The 18,990-nt window shown below is 51.5% G+C and overlaps 1 protein-coding gene across 1 annotated transcript in view; it reads left to right on the top strand.

The window, feature by feature from the left end:
* The window catches only part of LOC141988621 (uncharacterized), a 36,987-nt gene that overhangs the window by 225 nt on the left and 17,772 nt on the right, over positions 1 to 18,990 (top strand). The window lies entirely within an intron of this gene.

Below are 18,990 nucleotides of genomic sequence, written 5' to 3'. Positions count from 1 at the left end.
AAAGCTGAGATGTTGCTAGCTCTGGGATGGAAGGTGGGGTCTGTTTATACAAGGAGCCCTTGCCCAGTTTTGTGACGCAGCTTATTCTGGGGTGCTGGGGGCCCTTTAGCCAGGGATCCCTTGTCAGGCATTGAGATGCAGCTGATTCTGGGGTGGGGCGTTAGGGATGTTTGCACAGGGTCCCTCATCCCATAATGAGATGCAGCTGCCTCCAGGGTGGGCTGCAGGGGCTGTTTAACCAGGGATCTTTTGTCCACTGTTGAGTTGCAGCCATCCCTGGGGTGGGGCATGGCAGCTGTTTATACAGGAATGCCTTGTATGGTGCAGAGCTGCAGCTGATTCTGGGGTGGGATGTGGGGGCTGTTTAGGCCTGGGCTAAGATACAGACACTCTGGGATGCTGGGGCAGGCCTGGGGGCAGCCTAGTGCACCGTTGCACCGACTCCAGCGTTTGTGTTTGTATTGGCAGTATATGACCAGGAGGCAGCTCCACTCACCCCCCAGGGTGAATAGCCAGCTCTAAACTGGCAGATGAGTCGCGAGCAGGTCTCCCTGAGGGCTAAAGGCTGGAGTGGTGCCAACTGCTCCCAGCCACTGTGGTTGGGAATAAAACCATCCTCACAATTAATAGCAGCTGGACTGTGCTGCGACTGAGTCATCCCATCCTCAGGGACTAGCACAGACTAGGCTGGGGGAGGGGGTCAGGGCCCCATGAGTGCAGGGGCTGCCTCTGCCACCCTGCCCCTCCCCCACTGGCTGATTGCAGACCCAGGGCAGCACCAGGTGCCCAGTTCAGATCCCTGGCTCCCCAGCACCATGGCTCAGTGGCTGTTGCTGGCTCTGGAGCTCTCCTCACATTGATGGGGTCTCTCCATCATTGCAGAGGGGGGCTACTGGGGGCTAAGTGATCTACCCTCATGCCCCCTCCTCCACGCAGACATTGATAGGGTTTCTGCCCCTGTAGGCTGGCTCTGCCCTATTGCCAGCACATTAGCGGGGTCTCTCCCCAGCACAGGGGGCTGTTACAATTGTATGATAGGATCCTCATATAGGGTAATGCTTAGGAATGCAGAGAACTCTACGGTCAGTAGTTGCTTGATGAGAGAGGACTGTAGATGTGGCGGAAGGAATAAAACCAGACTGTCGCACTACCTTGGCTCTTTCTCTTATGCTAGAACACTGAGCATGGTGTCAGGAGTTAGTCTGCTCCTGCAGGTACCTGAGATTCAAAACTAAGAATATTGCAGAAAAACAAAACTCAAAGAGGAAACAATAATTAGACTTGTCAGGACTGAATTTTCTTTTTTCTAATTTCACTGGATAATATCTATGTTTATTTTAAAGCTTTTTAGATTTTTGTCCATTTACGTTTCCACAATTGCACAAATGTGTGGGTTTTAAACTTTTTTTTTCTATTTTTATCAATTTACATTTTTGCAATTGCAGGAAATGGCATGTGTTTCAGACAATACTTATTTAATGACAGATGCTGAAATGCAAAAAATTAAAGTTTTATAACCATTAAAACACAAATTGTCTGTGTTACATAAGAATGGCCCTACTGGGTCAGATCAAAGGTCCATCTAGCCCAGTATCCTGTCTTCTGACAGTGGTCAGTGCCAGGTGCCCCAGAGGGAATGAACAGAAAGGGTAATTATCAAGTGATCCATCCCCTGTCACTCATTCCCAGCTTCGGTCAAACAGAGGATAGGGACACCATTCCTGCCCATCCTGGCTAATAGCCACTGATGGACCTATCCTCCATGAACTTATCCAGGTCTTTTTTGAACGCTGTTATAGTCTTGGCCTTCAGAACATCCTCTGGCAAGGAGTTCCACAGGTTGACTGTGCATTGTGTGAAGAAATACTTCCTTTTATTTGTTTTAAACCTGCTGCCTACTCATTTGATTTCGTGACCCCTAGTTCTTGTGTTATGAGAAGTAGTAAACAACACTTCCTTACCTACTTTCTCTACCAGTCATGATTTTATAGACCTCAGTCTCCCCTTAGCTGTCTCTTTTCCAAGCTGAAAAGTTCCAGTCTTAATAATCTCTCCTCATATGGAAGCTGTTCCATACCCCTAATCATTTTTCTTGCCCTTTTCTGAACCTTTTCCAATTCCAATATATCTATTCTGAGATGGGGCGACCACATCTGCACACAGTATTCAAGATGTGGGTGTACGATGGATTTATATAGAGGCAACATGATATTTTCTCTCCTATTATCTGTCCCTTTCTTAATTATTCCCAACATTCTGTTTGCTTTTTTGACTGCTGCTGCACATTGAGTGGATGTTTTCAGAGAACTATCCACAATGACTCCAAGATCTCTTTCTTGAGTGGTACCAGCTAATTTAGACACCACCATGTTATATGTATAGTTGGGATTATGCTTTCCAATGTGCATTTCTTTGCATTTATCAACATTAAATTTCATCTGCCATTTTGTTGCCTAGTCACCCAGTTTTGAGAGATCCTTTTGTAGCTCTTTGCAGTCTGCCTGGGTCTTAACTATCTTTAGTAATTTTGTATCATTTGCAAATTTTGCCATCTCACTGTTTACTCCTTTTCCCAGATCATTTATAAATATGTTGAATAGGACTGGTCAAAATATACAAAGTAAATATCCTTAAATTGAATTCTGAGGGGTTCTCCAGCAGCATTTTTCTTATTTTGCCTATCTGTAAATTTCAGTTATAACCAGTGGCAATAATTTTTCATTGGTTTGTGTGCGTTGGGAGAAATTGACGTTTACTGACATTTACCAATTAAAAATCTCATCCTCCCAACCATAACAAAAATCCTGGTGACATGTCAAATCCCTTTCCCTGAACAAGCAGACACAAAAGGAGATGTGTTCAGCCACTGGACATTCTTTAGATCACAACAGGAAAACTACAAAATTGCAAAGGGGCTGGATAAAAAGGAAAAAATAAAAAGCAGCCACGCTATTAGCTGTAATGATCAAGGGCTGCCACATGCTCCAACAGCATCCGGATTATGTCAGCAGCAGACCAGGCTGACCCACGTAAAATCCTACAAGCACTCCAAAAGCACTTTTAACCAACAAAAACAATGTCACACACCAAAGATATCTCTTCAACAAGTGGAATCAAGATTTCAATGGCAAAAGAACTACATTCAGGCTGAGTTAAGCTAGTTTGGTTGTATGCCCTTTCAGAATGCTGAGTTGAGCAAAATTCAGACTTCTGAAAACCAGGAAATGAAAAGTTAAGGTTGCCCGTACAATCTTAATTCTGCCCCTTTTCAGTTGGGCAACTTTGTTTTTTCCTTTTTGTCCTTTAATAGTGTCAGATGGAATCCTGTGAATGAGCGGTAAAAAGAGCTTTTATATTTCAGCAATTGTGGGTTTGGCCAAGTAAAAAGGTATACCTGTTAACATGGTATATTGAGGCATTGCTAAAAGAAGGCAGGCCTGGTTAGACTGTCTGATGACTATTCTACTGCGTGCACAGTAACCCTCCCCATAAAATAAAAACATATATTCTCACAGACAACTTGAGTTGTTAAATCTTTATTGCACAGGTGTACAAAGGTTTGGACTACAATAATTAGTGGCAGGTGTTCACCTGGGGCATGGCATCAGCACAAATTGCATTTTCTGGTTTTCAGAAGTTTGAGTTTTGCTCAATTCAGCTTTCTGCAAGGGTCCGATATACCACCAAGCAACCATAACTCTATGTTAACGTTATTTTCTGTCATTGAATTTCCTAGTTTTTTGAACTGTAAAATATATTGTTTTGGTAGGAGTTAGTAGTCATTTAGGCAGTTGTACATATCATGTCCTGCAATTTGCATACTGAGCCAGCCAGCCCCTCGCTACACATCAGCTGGGCCCCTCTATATCTCTGACCCACTGTTTTCCCCACTCCAACCTAGCTGCCTCCCCACTACTGTTTCCAGGCTCTCCTCTCCCCCCCGCCCCTTGCAAGGAGGGAATGCATCTCCCTGAACTCCTCATTCCCTGATATAAAATGTTTCTATTGGCATTACTTATTCCCTCTGATAACCCAACTCACATGCAGTGCCTGGAATGAAGGTCAGCTGTGTTACAGTGCAGTGGTGTTCGTGGTTGTGCTTCAGAGTGGTTGAAGGGTGGAGTTTATAGCAGGGCCAGTGAGAAAAATCCCAGACGGGGTTTCTGTTCCAAAATATTGACAGTTTTATGGTTGAGAGAGAGAGCCTCTGTCCCCTGCTCAATAGATGGACTCCATCTTTGAGAAACACTGCAGGGTCAGAGCTCGTAATGGTTCTGTGACAAACACTACACCTTGTCCAGTCAGCCATGAACCTGTAGCGCTTAGTGAGGATGCTACCTATGCCAATGGGAGAGCTTCTCCTATCAGCGTAGGTTCTCCGTGTCCCCGAGAGGCATTAGCTATGTCAACAGGAGAAGCGCTTTCTACACTGGGGGTTAGGTTTCCACACTGCTGAGCGATATAGTTATACCAGCATAAATTGGTAGTGTAAGCGAAGCCTTAGCCAGACTATCAGAGGTCCTGGACACAAAACTGTGATGCAGACCAAATCTGCAGTCCTCCATTGAAGGAGCCCAGATCATTTCTGCCTGAGTGAATCACGACAATGTCCGGTCGATTACAAGATATTAGTTAGGCCTTCTCTACACTGCAAAGTTTTGTCGGCAAAAGCTGTTTTTTGCCGACAAAACAGGGGAGGTGTACGCACTGCAAAGCTGCTTTTGGCAGCAAACCTCTGCTGTTTTGTCGACAAAATAAAACCACCTCAACGAGAGCATAAAAACTTTTGCAGCCAAGTTAAAGTGACAAAGCCTCAGTGTAGACACTGCTGTTTGTTTTGTCAACAGAACCGGCTTCCAGAATCCGCCAGTATCCCACAATGCCTGCCGTGACCGCTCTGCTCACTGTTTTGATCTCTGCTGCCTGTCAGGCATCATGCGCCCCTCCCCTTTCAGAGCTCCGGGAAGTAGCTGACAGCTGAGCGGGCTGCTCCCTTTGGGGCACAAAGAGCAAATCATTAGCGCGCCCGGCACCAGGCACACAGCGGCAGACAGACTGCTGCTGCGGGGGGGACTGCTGTGGTGCTTTGACATTCCTCAGCATGGAGAGCTCACAGAGCTGCTCTGGATGCCGCTGAGGAGGCTGTGGGAGAACTCGGAGGGAATCACAAACTTGCAGGCAGAGCGGGCTGCTTTGGGAGAGACTGCTGTGCTGAGCAGAGCTGGGGGCTGATGTGGGGGGTTATTCCCCTCCCTCTGCCTCAGGATAGGTCAGTCAGCCTGCTGTCTCCCCTGCCCCAGACACGCCACTCACCTCTCCTCCTCACACACTGAAAAAGCGACTGACCGAAACCTGCATCATGTGACTCTGTACCTGCCCCGTGAGCCATTGCAAGCAGCAAACCCTTCCCAAAGCACCCTGTGGCCAGTTGCTTAGTGAGATAGCTACCCACAGTGCACTGCTCTCTGAGTCGAGGCAAGAGCTGTTAGTGTGGATGCGCTCTGCCGACACAAGGAGCTAGTGTGGACACGCAACAGCCGTTTTAATTAAAGCAGCATAACTTTTGCCAACAAAACTTTGTAGTGTAGTCAAGGCCTTAGATGCTGCAGAGTGGGCAAAACATGCCGGGAACACAGGCTACCTCTGTCCACCCAAATCTGCCTGTAGTCAGCAACCCCTGTGTCGCAGTGCACTCCTTGCTCTCCCAAAAACTTCTGCAAATTCCTGGGTCAGGGATCGCCCAGAATTCACATGTTGGCAACCCTGGCAGCACACATATTTCTCTTCCACCCAATATAACAAAAAATGTGGTTAGATCACCTACTGACTATTCTGCTGTGTTCACAGTAAACCTCCCCATAAAATAAAAGCATGTTATATTATAACAAAGACAACTTGAGTTATTAGGTCTTTATTGCACAGTTGTATAAATCTTGGTTTATTAAAAACCTATGAAGGGACAGAGCTTCCTCCTGGAGAGAGAGAGAGAGAGTCATAGCTGGAATTGTAACCTTTGTTAGGGGGTGAACAAGAAGGGACATGATCAATGTCTATAAAATATTGACTGGTCTAGAGAAAGGAGATCTGGGAGAAAGGCGTGTCTGTTCTCCCTATCCTATAACGCAAGAGCAAGGGGACACACTATGAAACTAAAAGTTGGGAAATTCAAAACTGATCAAAGTAAATACTTTTCCACACAGCACATAATTATCCTCTGGAACTCACTGCCCCAGGATTCCACTGAAAGCACGAACTTAGCGAGATTCAAAGAACTAGAGTAGTTAATGCAAAAAATGCCTGGCAACTCCTCCTGCTTAAGGGCTCAGGGAGCAGATTATCCCCCATCTGCTTCTGCTGGGTTCTTATATCTTTTTCTGCAGCGTCTTGTGTTGGAGATGGGACACTGGACTGGATGGAACTTGGCTCTGACCTAGTCTGACAATGCCTATGTTACTGTGTCCCTGTCTGTTGCTACCCGCACCAGGAAGTCGAAGTGCCTTCCGGGGGAGGGGGGGGGAAATATTGGGTGCTAAAGGGCTCTTTAATCTAGCAGAGAAAAGCAGAACAAGAACCGATGGCTGGGAGCTGAAGCCAGGCAAAGTTAAATGAGAGACGAGGCACATGTTTGCCACTGTGAGGGTCATTACCCACTGGAACAAACTCCCAAGGGAAGTGGTGGATTCTTCATCTCCTGATGTCTTCAGATCCTGACTGGGGGCCTTCCTGGATGATGGTTTAGCTGAACATAAGTTACTGAGCTTGATACAGTGGGAACTGGATGGAATTTAGTGGTCTGTGCTATACAGGGGTCAGACTAATGATCTAATGGTCCCTCCGGGCTTTAATTCTTCCAGTCTATGAATACTCAGTCACCAGAGACAGCTGATTCCATTGTCCATGGAACAGGGTTATATTCAGGTCTCTGTGTGACCCTTGCTCCACAGCAGTCAGTGGGAAGTTCCCACTGAGACACCATCGCCAACCCAAAGTGATCACTGACCAGGAGACTAAAAATACACCTTGTGTTCTTTGTATTAGTTTTCTAGTGTCTCTGCATTGGTCCTACCCAGGACAGCTCCCTCTCAGGCTCCCTGCAGATGCAGGCAGGTGTTGCTACACTGGTTACATTAGGGGCTGTTTGCCCCAGAGATTGGCCCATGGCACACACCTAAGAGCCCCTCTCTCTCATGTGGAGCAGAGAACCCATCGGTCCCTGGAGCATGGGGGCCATTTTTCTCTCAGCTCAACTCTCAGCTGCCACCCACCAGGGACCCCCTTGCCCACACTGGGGAGATACACTGCTACATGTGCCCCTGTAACTCACACCCCCCCGGGTGGGGTGCTCTGTCCCATCTAGCATAGGCGCCTACTTCTAATGGCGCCGGTGGGTGCTCCCCTCTGCCCCCGGCCCCGCCCCGACTCCACTCCTGTCCCGGCCCCTCTCGCCCCCATTCCAACCCCTTCCCCAAAGTCCCCACCCCAACTCCGCCCCCTCACTGCCCCGATCCGACTCCTTCCCCAAATCCCCGCCCCAGGCCTGCCTCCTCCCCTGAGTGCGCCACGTTCCCACTCCTTAGGGTGACCAGATGTCCCGATTTTATAGGGACAGTCCCGATTTTGGGGGATTTTTCTTATATAGGCTCCTATTACCCCCCACCCTCTGTCCTGATTTTTCACACTTGCCCTCTGGTCACCCTACCGCTCCTCCCTGCTCCCTCCCAGAGCTTGCTACAGCTGTTTGGCGGTGGCAAGTGCTGGGAGGGAGGGAGGAGCGGGGAGGAGGCGGAGGAGGAGGTGAGCAGGGCAGGGAGCTTGGCTGCCAGCGGGTGCAGAGCACCCACTAATTTTTCCCCATGGGTGCTCCAGCCCTGGAGCACCCACAGAGTCGGTGCCTATGCCTTCTAGTGGCACCGAGACCCCATGTACAGGGGACAGTGTACAGAGCACAGAGCCAGCCTGTGGGGCAGAGACCCCATCAATGTCCCACTAGTGGGGCAGTTCACTCAGTCCCCAAAAGCCCCCCTTTGTGGTGGTGGAGAGACCCCATCAATGTGGGAAGAGCTCCAGAGCCCTCGATGGCTGTTGAGTTGTGACACCAGAGAGCCAGGGATCAGCTCTGGGAACCTAGCACTACCCTGTCCCTGCAGGATGCTGATGGGGAAGATGGGGTGTCAGGGGTAGCCCCTGCACCTATGAGGGCCTGACCCTCTAGTCCCATCAGAGCCAGGCCCTGCGTTTGGGATGGCTCAGTCCCAGCTCTGCCCAGCTGCTGTTAATTGTCGGGATGGTTTTATTCCTAAACACAATGATTGGGGGCAGCCAGCAGCTCTCCAGCCTCTACTTCCCAGGGAGTCCTGGTCCCCCACCACATCTCACCTGCTGGGGGAAGTTGGGTGCTGGCTATTCACTGTGGCAGGGGAGTGGAGATGCCTCCTAGTCAGACACTCCCAATATGGACACAAGCTGTGGGTGTTGGAGTCAAGGCAACAGTGACACCCAGCCTGGGGGATCCCAGCAGAGAGGGCACATGCCCCCAGGCCTGCCCCCAAAGTCAGCTGTAGCTCATTGCCAGGTGAAGGACACCTGTATAAACAGGCTCCAAGCCCCGCTTCAGAGTCAGCTGAATCTCAGCACCGGGAAATGCTGGGCAGGGGATGGGCAGGAGAGCAGCGCCCTGTGCTGAAAGATGGGAACAATCCTTCTCAAACATGCCTGCCCTCTGCTCTGGATGGAGCCCCCACTTACCCCCCAGTTGAGTGGGTATGTAATGCCGACAGGCCCCCCCCATCAGTGGCAGGCAGGATCAAACCTGGGACCTCTGGAGCTAAATGCATGACCCTCTACCACATGAGCGAAAAGCTACATGGCTCTTAGCTAAGGCTGTAGCAGACTCTTTAATCTCTAAGTGGTCTCAGTGCCGCTAGAGGGCAAAGGCGCCGACTCTGTGGGTGCTCCAGGGCTGGAGCACCCAGGGGGAAAAATTAGTGGGTGCTCTGCAGCCAAGTTCCCTGCCCTGCCTCATCTTCTCCTCCTCCTCCCCTGAGTGGTCACGTCCCCGCTCCTCCCTCCCTCCCAGCACTTGCTGCCACCAAACAGCTGTAGCAAGCTCCGGGAGGGAGGAGCGGGAACGTGGCACGCTCAGGGGAGGAGGTGGGTCCGGGGTGGAGATTTGGGGAAGGAGTCGGATAGGGGCAGTGAGGGGGCAGAGTTGGGGCTTTGGGGAAGGAGTTGGAATGGGGGCGAGAGGAGCCGGGACAGGAATGGAGTCGGGGCGGGGCCGGGGGCAGAGGGGGGTTGAGCACCCACCGGCGCCATTAGAAGTCGGCGCCTATGCTAGATGGGACAGAGCACCCCACCCGGGGGGGTGTGAGTGACAGGGGCACGTGTAGCACAGCCAGGCCTTGATGGAGGGAGCAGGACCAAGTCTAGCAGCAGAGCAGGGGCCAGGCCCCATGGTGGGCTGTGTGGTGCGGGTGGCTCCTGGAGGTGTGGGGGAATCACATGGGCATGTACCTCTCCACTCCCCCTAGCTCTGGGCCCTGTCACCACCAAAGTGAAGCAGGAGGGACCCCAACACTCTGACTGGGGCATGAGTGGGGAGCATCCCCTAGCCCTAGAGCCACACTTTTGTGGGGCTGGGGTGCACAGAGGCACTGCTAGCCTTTGCCACAGCGGGGTCTGTGCTGCAGGAAGGATGTCCTGGCTGTGGATCAGATGGGGGGATCTAAGGGAGAGTCTGTCTGTTTGGGACAGACACAGGGGGCGTGGGTGTGATATGTGCAGAGCTGTCAGGGGCAGGGTGTCCTAGCGCCTCGGCGTTTTGGGGGTAAGTTCTGCTTTCCCTTCGATAATGTGGGTGGTGGGGTGAGCCGTGTTGTGAACAGCAGTGTGAGTCTGGGGGCATCATGAGGGGCACCGCTGCTGCTGTTGTCTCTACAGGGCCCGCCTTGTGAGTGGGCGATATGGGTGGTCAGTAGGGCCCTGCCAAATCCACAGCCATGAAAAATGCATCAAGGACCTTGAAATCTGGTCTCCCCCGTGAAAGCCGGTCTTTTGTATACCTTTACCCTATATTATACAGATTTCACAGAGAAGACCAGCATTTCTCAAACTGGGGATCCCGATCTGGCCAGCAGCCGCCACTCTCCATCCGTCCAGCTCTGAAGGCAGTGCAGAAGGAAGGATGGCAGTACTGCAATCCCTCTACAATAACCTTGCGACCCCCACCCCACTGCCCACTTGTGGGTCAGGACCCCTACAGTTACACCAGGAAATTTCAGATTTAAATATCTGAAATGATGAAAATTAAGATTTTTTAAATCCTATGACCGTGAAATTGACCAAAATGGACCGTGAGTTTGGTAGGGCCCTAGTGATCACCCAGGGTGCTGTGGCTGAGGGGGGAGGTGCAGGGCTTGGAGCTGGGGAGGAGCAAGGCTGGGGGAACCCTGGCTCCTACCATGAGCTGGGCTCCAGCTGCTAGTCCCAGCTGGGCTGGGGAGGGATGGGACTTCCTCTTTCTGTGGGCGGGCTGCTTCTTGGCTGGGTCAGACCCACCACCCCTGGGAACAGGGCCGTCCTTACCCATACACAAAGTATGCAGCTGCGTAGGGCACCAGGAAATTTGGGGTACCAAATTTCCTGGTGCCCTGCACAGCTGCGTGCTGCTCCAGCCCTGGCTCTGGCTCTTCCCCAGGGTCCCCGGCCCTGCCTGGGAACCTCCCCTGCCTGCAGGAAGCTCTACAACCCATCCCTTCCTGCCCCATCACTCCCCAGCCGTGGGGGGACGGGTCACTGTACGGGGAGCTGCCCCCTTCCATCCACCCAACCCCTCCGTATCCAGATTCAAAGAAAGGCACCAAAAGTTCACTCAGGATGCCATTTTACTTATGGCCAGTCCTGTGTCTCTAGGCAGCTTGGGAAAGTGCCTGTCCACAAACATCTCCCCCACAGCCAGACTCCAGGTGCCTTAAATTGCCGTTGGCAAAAACGTTCATCCAGATCTCAATGTGCTTCTGCCCATTGACAGCAGGATTGGGGCCCTGGGGAGTGGGAGAGCAATTTCTTTCCTCACAATCCAAACAGAGGGCATCCCTTGTTGTGTAGTCTGTACTGAGCAGTGCCTGAGGCTGGGTATAGCCCTGCCCTTAGCACAAAGTACAGGACGCAGAGGAGTCAACTGATGGGGAAGCAGAGTATTCCTCCCTCCTTTAAAATATTTTCCATTTTTGTCATAACATTTTGGTTTCCCTTGAAAAACTGAAAGTTCTTTACTTTTCTGAAACCAAAACAGTTTTGTTTTTAAAGCTGAAACTCTGTTGGGCTTCGATTACTGAAAACTGAACATTTGTTGGGTTTCGGGATTTGGAGTTTTTTCCAGTGAAAATCAAGGAATTTGACAAAAAAATTAAAACATATTTGCAAAAATGTCCATTTTGATGAAAAGCTGTTTCCTTTCAAAACCCCTCCCGCATTTTGATGAAGGATGAAAATTCACCAGCTCTGCCGCAGTCTAAATATTTTCCAGTCTCACAAGAGGCAGCACATGAAATTGTCTCCTCTGAGTTCATTCCACACCAGCGTCAGTAATTCAGATCTACATCTCCTCTTCTGACCTAGTAAAAACTCTGTGCTCGGTGAGAGATTCCTGTATCATCAGCCCCCTGCTGCCTCCAACCCCAGAGGTGGCTCAGATCAACAGGAGACATTAAAACAAGTTGCTTTGGGAGGTGATGTCTGTCTATTTAATCAGAAAGGAAACTCCATCCCATTCCACTGAAAAAAACCAACAAACATTCGCATACAGCTCATCTGGTTATAAACTGAACTGGGAAACAAGCCCTCTTATTTTGCTAGAAGAGTATCTACATGGAGAGTTTAATAATTATACTGCTATTGTTATGCCTGTACATTTCCTGTATGACCATCCCTAGAGGTCTCTCTCTAGGTCAGGGGTGGGCAAACTTTTTGGCCTGAGGGCTGCATCGGGTTTCTGAAATTGTATGGAGGGCCGGTTAGGGGAGGCTGTGCCTCCCCAAACAGCCAGGCATGGCCCGGCCCCGCCCCCATCCGACCTTCCCGCATCTCGCCCCCTGACCGCCCCCCCGGGACTCCTGTCCCATTCACCCCACCCACTCTCGGTCCCCTGACCGCCCTCGGAACCCCGCCCCTAACTGCCCCCCGCCGCCCCATCCAACCCCCCCCTCCTTCCTGACTGCCCCCCTGGGATCCCTGCCCCATCCAACCACCCCTTCTCCCTGACCGCCCCCAGACCCCTCGCCCCTAACTGCCCCCCACCAACCCATCCAACCCCTCCTCTCCTTCCTGACTGCCCCCCCAGGACACCTGCCCCCATTCAACCCCTGTTCCCTGCCTTCTGACCGCCCTGACCCCTATCCATGCCCCTGATCACCCCCCTGAACTCCCCTGCCCTCTATCCACCCCCCTCCCCACTCCCTGCCCCCTTACCGCACCTTCTGGAGCACCGGTGGCTGGCAGCGCAGCTGCACCAGGACAGGAACCATGCCGCGCAGCACAGAGCACCGGGTCAGGCTGGGCTCTGCAGCCCCACCGACCAGAGCATTGCGCCGTGCAGTGGCGTGGCTGCGGGGGAGGGGGACAGCCTCCCAGCCCAGGAGCTCAGGGGCCGGGCAGGACAGTCCTGCGGGCTGGATGTGGCCCCTGGTCCATAGTTTGCCCACCTCTGCTGTAGGTGTTTATCAGTCCCTTGTCCCATCGTGTGCGAGCCCTAGTGCAATGGGGCCCTGGTCTGTAAGACTCCAGCCCCTGTGGCTGGGGAGAAAAGCTGATAAACATGACACCTAATGGCCCCCACACCAGCAGGAGAGTAAACAGGCTCTAAAATTGTTTTTTATATATATAGAAATGACAAGATATTTAAGATAATCTCAAGATTTTGGGGACCTGGCTCCTGAGCAACAGGGTTTGGCAATACTTCAGTGATTAATGGATTTTATCCTGACACAGCCCCGGGAGGTAAGAGAGCATTATCTCCACTTTATAGATGGGGAAACTGAGGCCCCCAGAGAGTCAGTCACTTGCCCAAGGTCATGCAGGGAATCCCTGGCAGAGCTGGGCCTTGAACCCACGTCTGTCTGCCTGTGCGGGTCTGTCAGGAGGGAGTGTCTTGGGAAGAGCACCCGCAGGGACCTGGCTCGCTAAAGGGGCTGTGTCAGGGTCTGGGATACGGTAACTCCCCGTCCCCAAGCAGGGAGAGAGCTCAGCTGTGGTGGCTCAGCCCGGCACGGGCTTTGCAGTGGCGATCACTGTGGGAAGGCCAGGCTCCCCATTGCTAGAAGCTCTGTACAGGGCTGGCGGAGGAAGCCATGCGTGGTGTGCAGCCACAAGAAGACTGATAGCTCCCACAGACCTCAGGGACAAAGCTGTGTATCCTCGGGCACCTTCTCCTGGCACCTCATCCAGTGCTGAGTGGGGGAGGGAGCTGGGATTATGGGTCCAGAGAGATGGGCCAGGGAGGGTCAGGGCAGGGCCTGTCTGTGCTGAGCGGGGGCAGGGAGCTGTGTTGGGTGGAGATTGGCAAATTTCCATGTACACGGACATCTCTCTCCAATGGAGCACTCAGAGCCCTTTCCCTACCCACTGGGATCTCATTTTATGGCCATCAAGCCCAGCCTCCTGCAGAACCCAGCTAGTTAACCCATCATCTCCCCCAGCAATTCCTGCCCCCTGGCCCAGTAACTCCTGGCTGAGCTAGAGTGGAGCTTTGAGAGAGAGATGCCCCATCTCCACTGACAGACGCCCAGGGATGGAGAATCCACCCCATCCTGAGGGGAGCTTTCCCAATGGTTCATTCCCCTCCCTGATAAACACAGGCCCCTTATTTCCAGTCTGAATTTATCTCCCTTCTACTCCCAGCCAGTGGATCGTGCTCTGCCTTTGTCTGGTGGTTAAAGGTCCCTCTGCTCTCAGCCATCCTCTCCCCAGGTCAGTGTCACAGCCTGGAATCCCAGCACCACACTAAGGGTCTTTCTTCACTGCAGAGCTAGCCTGGGCATGGAAACCCTCGCTACTAAGCACTACCCATGCCAGCCCCATGTAACTGCACCCTAATATTACTGCACTAGCCGTGTACTGGAGTGGGTTTCTGGTGGGATATGTCCTGGTGCTGAGCAGTACGTTAATCTGGGCTGCTCTCTCATTTCATTCACAGGGTGCTCTCTCTCTCCTAGCACAGAGCTGCTATCTGTGCATTGACAAGGGAAAAGCAGTGCATGTACATAACTCACAGGTGAAGTGCCTCATGATCAATGGAGGCCATCCTGGAGGTGAAAGCTAACAGCTTTTGGCAACAAGAACTCTAATGGGAATGTCTGTCAGCCATTCGGTCTGCAAACCACACAGCGTTTTGTAGCACGCTCAGCTGACAGTTCTGCCTCTCTGGGTCATAGAACCACAGGGCTAGAAGGGACCGCAGGGGTCATCTAGTCCTGTGGGTCTCAACCAGGGGCATGTGCACCCCTGGGGGTATGCAGAGGTCTTTCAGGGGGTACATCAACTCATCTAGATCAGTGGTCATGGGACAGGTTATAGGCAGTTATAGACAGGTACCCCTGTGAAGCTAAGTTACATACTTCAGCTCTATGTGGTAGGGCTTGGACTTCAGCCCCACTGCCCGTGGCTCCGGCTTCAGACAAGGCTCACAAGTGAAAAACAGACTCAAGTATCACCCTGAAATGGAAAAACAATATTTATGTTCTAATTGATGAATTGTATAATTAAATGGCAAAAATGAGAAAACAAGCAAATTTGTCAGTGCTAGTGTGCTGTGACACTTTTGTATTTTTATGTCTGATTTTGTAAGCAAGTAGTTTTTAAGTGAGGTGAAACTTGGGGACACGCAAAACAAATCAGACTCCTGAAAGGGGTACAGTAGTCTGCAACAGGTTGAGAACCACTGATCTAGTCTAACCCCCTGCAAGATGCAGGATTTGTTGTGTCTAAGGGTATGTCTACACTACGGAATAAGGTCGAATTTATAGAAGTCGGTTTTTTAGAAATCGGTTTTATATATTCGAGTGTGTGTGTCCCCACAGAAGTGCATTAAGTGCGTTAACTCGGCGGAGTGCTTCCACAGTACCGAGGCTAGAGTCGACTTCCGGAGCGTTGCACTGTGGGTAGCTATCCCACAGTTCCCACAGTCTCTGCTGCCCATTGGAATTCTGGGTTGAGATCCCAATGCCTGATGGGGCTGAAACATTGTCGCAGGTGGTTCTGGGTACATATCGTCAGTCCCCCCCTTCCCTCCCTCCCTCCGTGAAAGCAAGGGCAGACAATTGTTTCGTGCCTTTTTTCCTGAGTTACCTGTGCGGACGCCATACCACCGCAAGCATGGAGTCCGCTCAGGTAACCGTCACCGTATGTCTCCTGGGTGCTGGCAGACGCGGTACGGCATTGCTACACAGTAGCAGCAACCCATTGCCTTCTGGCAGCAGACGGTGCAGTATGACTGGTAGCCGTCCTCGTCATGTCCGAGGTGCTCCTGGCCACGTCGGCTGGGAGCGCCTGGGCAGACATGGGCGCAGGGACTAAATTTTTGGTGACTTGACCAGGTCATTCTCTTTAGTCCTGCAGTCAGTCGTATTGAACCGTCTAATGGTGAGCAGGCAGGCAATACGGATTGCTAGCAGTCGTATTGTACCATCTTCTGCCGGGCAGGCAAGAGATGACGATGGCTAGCAATCGTATTGTACCATCTTCTGCCGGGCAGGCAAGAGATGACGATGGCTAGCAATCGTACTGTACCATCTTCTGCCGAGCAGCCATGAGATGTGGATGGCTTGCAGTCCTTCTGCACCGTCTGCTGCCAGCCAAAGATGTAAAAGATAGATGGAGTGGATCAAAACAAGAAATAGACCAGATTTGTTTTGTACTCATTTGCCTCCTCCCCTGTCTAGGGGACTCATTCCTCTAGGTCACACTGCAGTCACTCACAGAGAAGGTGCAGCGAGGTAAATCTAGCCATGTATCAATCAGAGGCCAGGCTAACCTCCTTGTTCCAATAAGAACAATAACTTAGGTGCACCATTTCTTATTGGAACCCTCCGTGAAGTCCTGCCTGAACTACTCCTTGATGTAAAGCCACCCCCTTTGTTGATTTTAGCCCCCTGAAGCCAACCCTGTAAGCCGTGTCGTCAGTCGCCCCTCCCTCCGTCAGAGCAACGGCAGACAATCATTCCGCGCCTTTTTTCTGTGCGGACGCCATACCAAGGCAAGCATGGAGTCCGCTCAGCTCACTTTGGCAATTAGGAGCACATTAAACACCACACGCATTATCCAGCAGTATATGCAGCACCAGAACCTGGCAAAGCGCTACCGGGCAAGGAGGCGACGTCAGCGCGGTCACGTGAGTGATCAGGACATGGACACAGATTTCTCTGAAAGCATGGGCCCTGCCAATGCATGCATAATGGTGCTAATGGGGCAGGTTCATGCTGTGGAACGCCGATTCTGGGCTCGGGAAACAAGTACAGACTGGTGGGACCGCATAGTGTTGCAGCTCCGGGACGATTCCCAGTGGCTGCGAAAATTTCGCATGCGTAAGGGCAATTTCATGGAACTTTGTGACTTGCTTTCCCCTGCCCTGAAGCGCATGAATACCAAGATGAGAGCAGCCCTCACAGTTGAGAAGCGAGTGGCGATAGCCCTGTGGAAGCTTGCAACGCCAGACAGCTACCGGTCAGTTGGGAATCAATTTGGAGTGGGCAAATCTACTGTGGGGGCTGCTGTGATGCAAGTAGCCCACGCAATCAAAGATCTGCTGATATCAAGGGTAGTGACCTTGGGAAATGTGCAGGTCATAGTGGATGGCTTTGCTGCAATGGGATTCCCTAACTGTGGTGGGGCCATAGACGGAACCCATATCCCTATCTTGGCACCGGAGCACCAAGCCGGCGAGTACATAAACCGCAAGGGGTACTTTTCAATAATGCTGCAAGCTCTGCTGGATCACAAGGGACGTTTCACCAACATCAACGTGGGATGGCCGGGAAAGGTACATGACGCTCGCATCTTCAGGAACTCTGGTCTGTTTCAAAAGCTTCAAGAAGGGACTTTATTCCCAGACCAGAAAATAACTGTTGGGGATGTTGAAATGCCTATATGTATCCTTGGGGACCCAGCCTACCCCTTAATGCCCTGGCTCATGAAGCCGTACACAGGCAGCCTGGACAGCAGTCAGGAGCTGTTCAACTACAGGCTGAGCAAGTGCAGAATGGTGGTAGAATGTGCATTTGGATGTTTAAAGGCGCGCTGGCGCAGTTTACTGACTCGCTTAGACCTCAGCGAAACCAATATTCCCACTGTTATTACTGCTTGCTGTGTGCTCCACAATATCTGTGAGAGTAAGGGGGAGACGTTTATGGCGGGGTGGGAGGTTGAGGCAAATCGCCTGGCTGCTGGTTACGCGCAGCCAGACACCAGGGCGGTTAGAAGAGCACAGGAGGGTGCGGTACGCATCAGAGAGGCTTTGAAAACCAGTTTCATGACTGGCCAGGCTACGGTGTGAAAGTTCTGTTTGTTTCTCCTTGATGAAACCCCCCGCCCCTTGGTTCACTCTACTTCCTTGTAAGCTAACCACCCTCCCCTCCTCCCTTTGATCACCTCTTGCAGAGGCAATAAAGTCATTGTTGCTTCACATTCATGCATTCTTTATTCATTCATCACACAAATAGGGGGATGACTACCAAGGTAGCCCAGGAGGGGTGGTGGAGGAGGGAAGGAAAATGCCATACAGCACTTTAAAAGTTTACAACTTTAAAATTTATTGAATGACAGCCTTCTTTTTTTTGGGCAATCCTCTGTGGTGGAGTGGCTGGTTGGCCAGTGGCCACCCCACCGCGTTCTTGGGCGTCTGGGTGTGGAGGCTATGGAACTTGGGGAGGAGGGCGGTTGGTTACACAGGGGCTGTAGTGGCAGTCTGTGCTCCAGCTGCCTTTGCTGCAGCTCAACCATACACTGGAGCATACTGGTTTGGTCCTCCAGCAGCCTCAGCATTGAATCCTGCCTCCTCTCATCACGCTGTCGCCACATTTGAGCTTCAGCCCTCTCTTCAGCCCGCCACTTACTCTCTTCAGCCCGCCACTTACTCTCTTCAGCCCGCCACCTCTCCTCCTGGTCATTTTGTGCTTTCCTGCAGTCTGACATTATTTGCCTCCATGCATTCGTCTGTGCTCTGTCAGTGTGGGAGGACAGCATGAGCTCGGAGAACATTTCATCTCAAGTGCATTTTTTTTTCTTTCTAATCTTCACTAGCCTCTGGGAAGGAGAAGATCCTGTGATCATTGAAACACATGCAGCTGGTGGAGAAAAGAAAAGGGACAGCAGTATTTAAAAAGACACATTTTATAAAACACTGGCTACACTCTTTCAGGGTAAACCTTGCTGTTAACATTACATACATAGCACATGTGCTTTCGTTACAAGGTCGCATTTTGCCTCCCCCCACCGCGTGGCTACCCCCTCAACCCTCCCCCCTCCCTGTGGCTAACAGCGGGGAACATTTCTGTTCAGCCGCAGGCAAACAGCCCAGCAGGAATGGGCTCCTCTGAGTGTCCCCTGAAGAAAAGCACCCTATTTCAACCAGGTGACCATGGATTATATCTCACTCTCCTGAGGATAACACACGAACGGATGTTGCTTGAACGCCAGCAAACATACACTGCAATGCTTTGTTGTACAATGATTCCCGAGTATGTGTTACTGGCCTGGAGTGGTAAAGTGTCCTACCATGAAGGACGCAATAAGTCTGCCCTCCCCAGAAACCTTTTGCAAAGGCTTTGGGAGTACATCCAGGAGAGCCGCGAATGCCAGGGCAAAGTAATCCTTTCACATGCTTGCTTTTAAACCATGTATAGTATTTTAAAAGGTACACTCACCGGAGGTCCCTTCTCCGCCTGCTGGGTCCAGGAGGCAGCCTTGGGTGGGTTCAGGGGGTACTGGCTCCAGGTCCAG

The sequence above is a fragment of the Natator depressus genome, chromosome 6, assembly GCF_965152275.1.
Source record: "Natator depressus isolate rNatDep1 chromosome 6, rNatDep2.hap1, whole genome shotgun sequence".
In the NCBI taxonomy this organism is placed as follows: Eukaryota; Metazoa; Chordata; order Testudines; family Cheloniidae; genus Natator; species Natator depressus.
The sequence above is the reverse complement of the archived record's forward strand: the minus strand, read 5'-3'. Positions and strand labels throughout refer to the sequence as shown.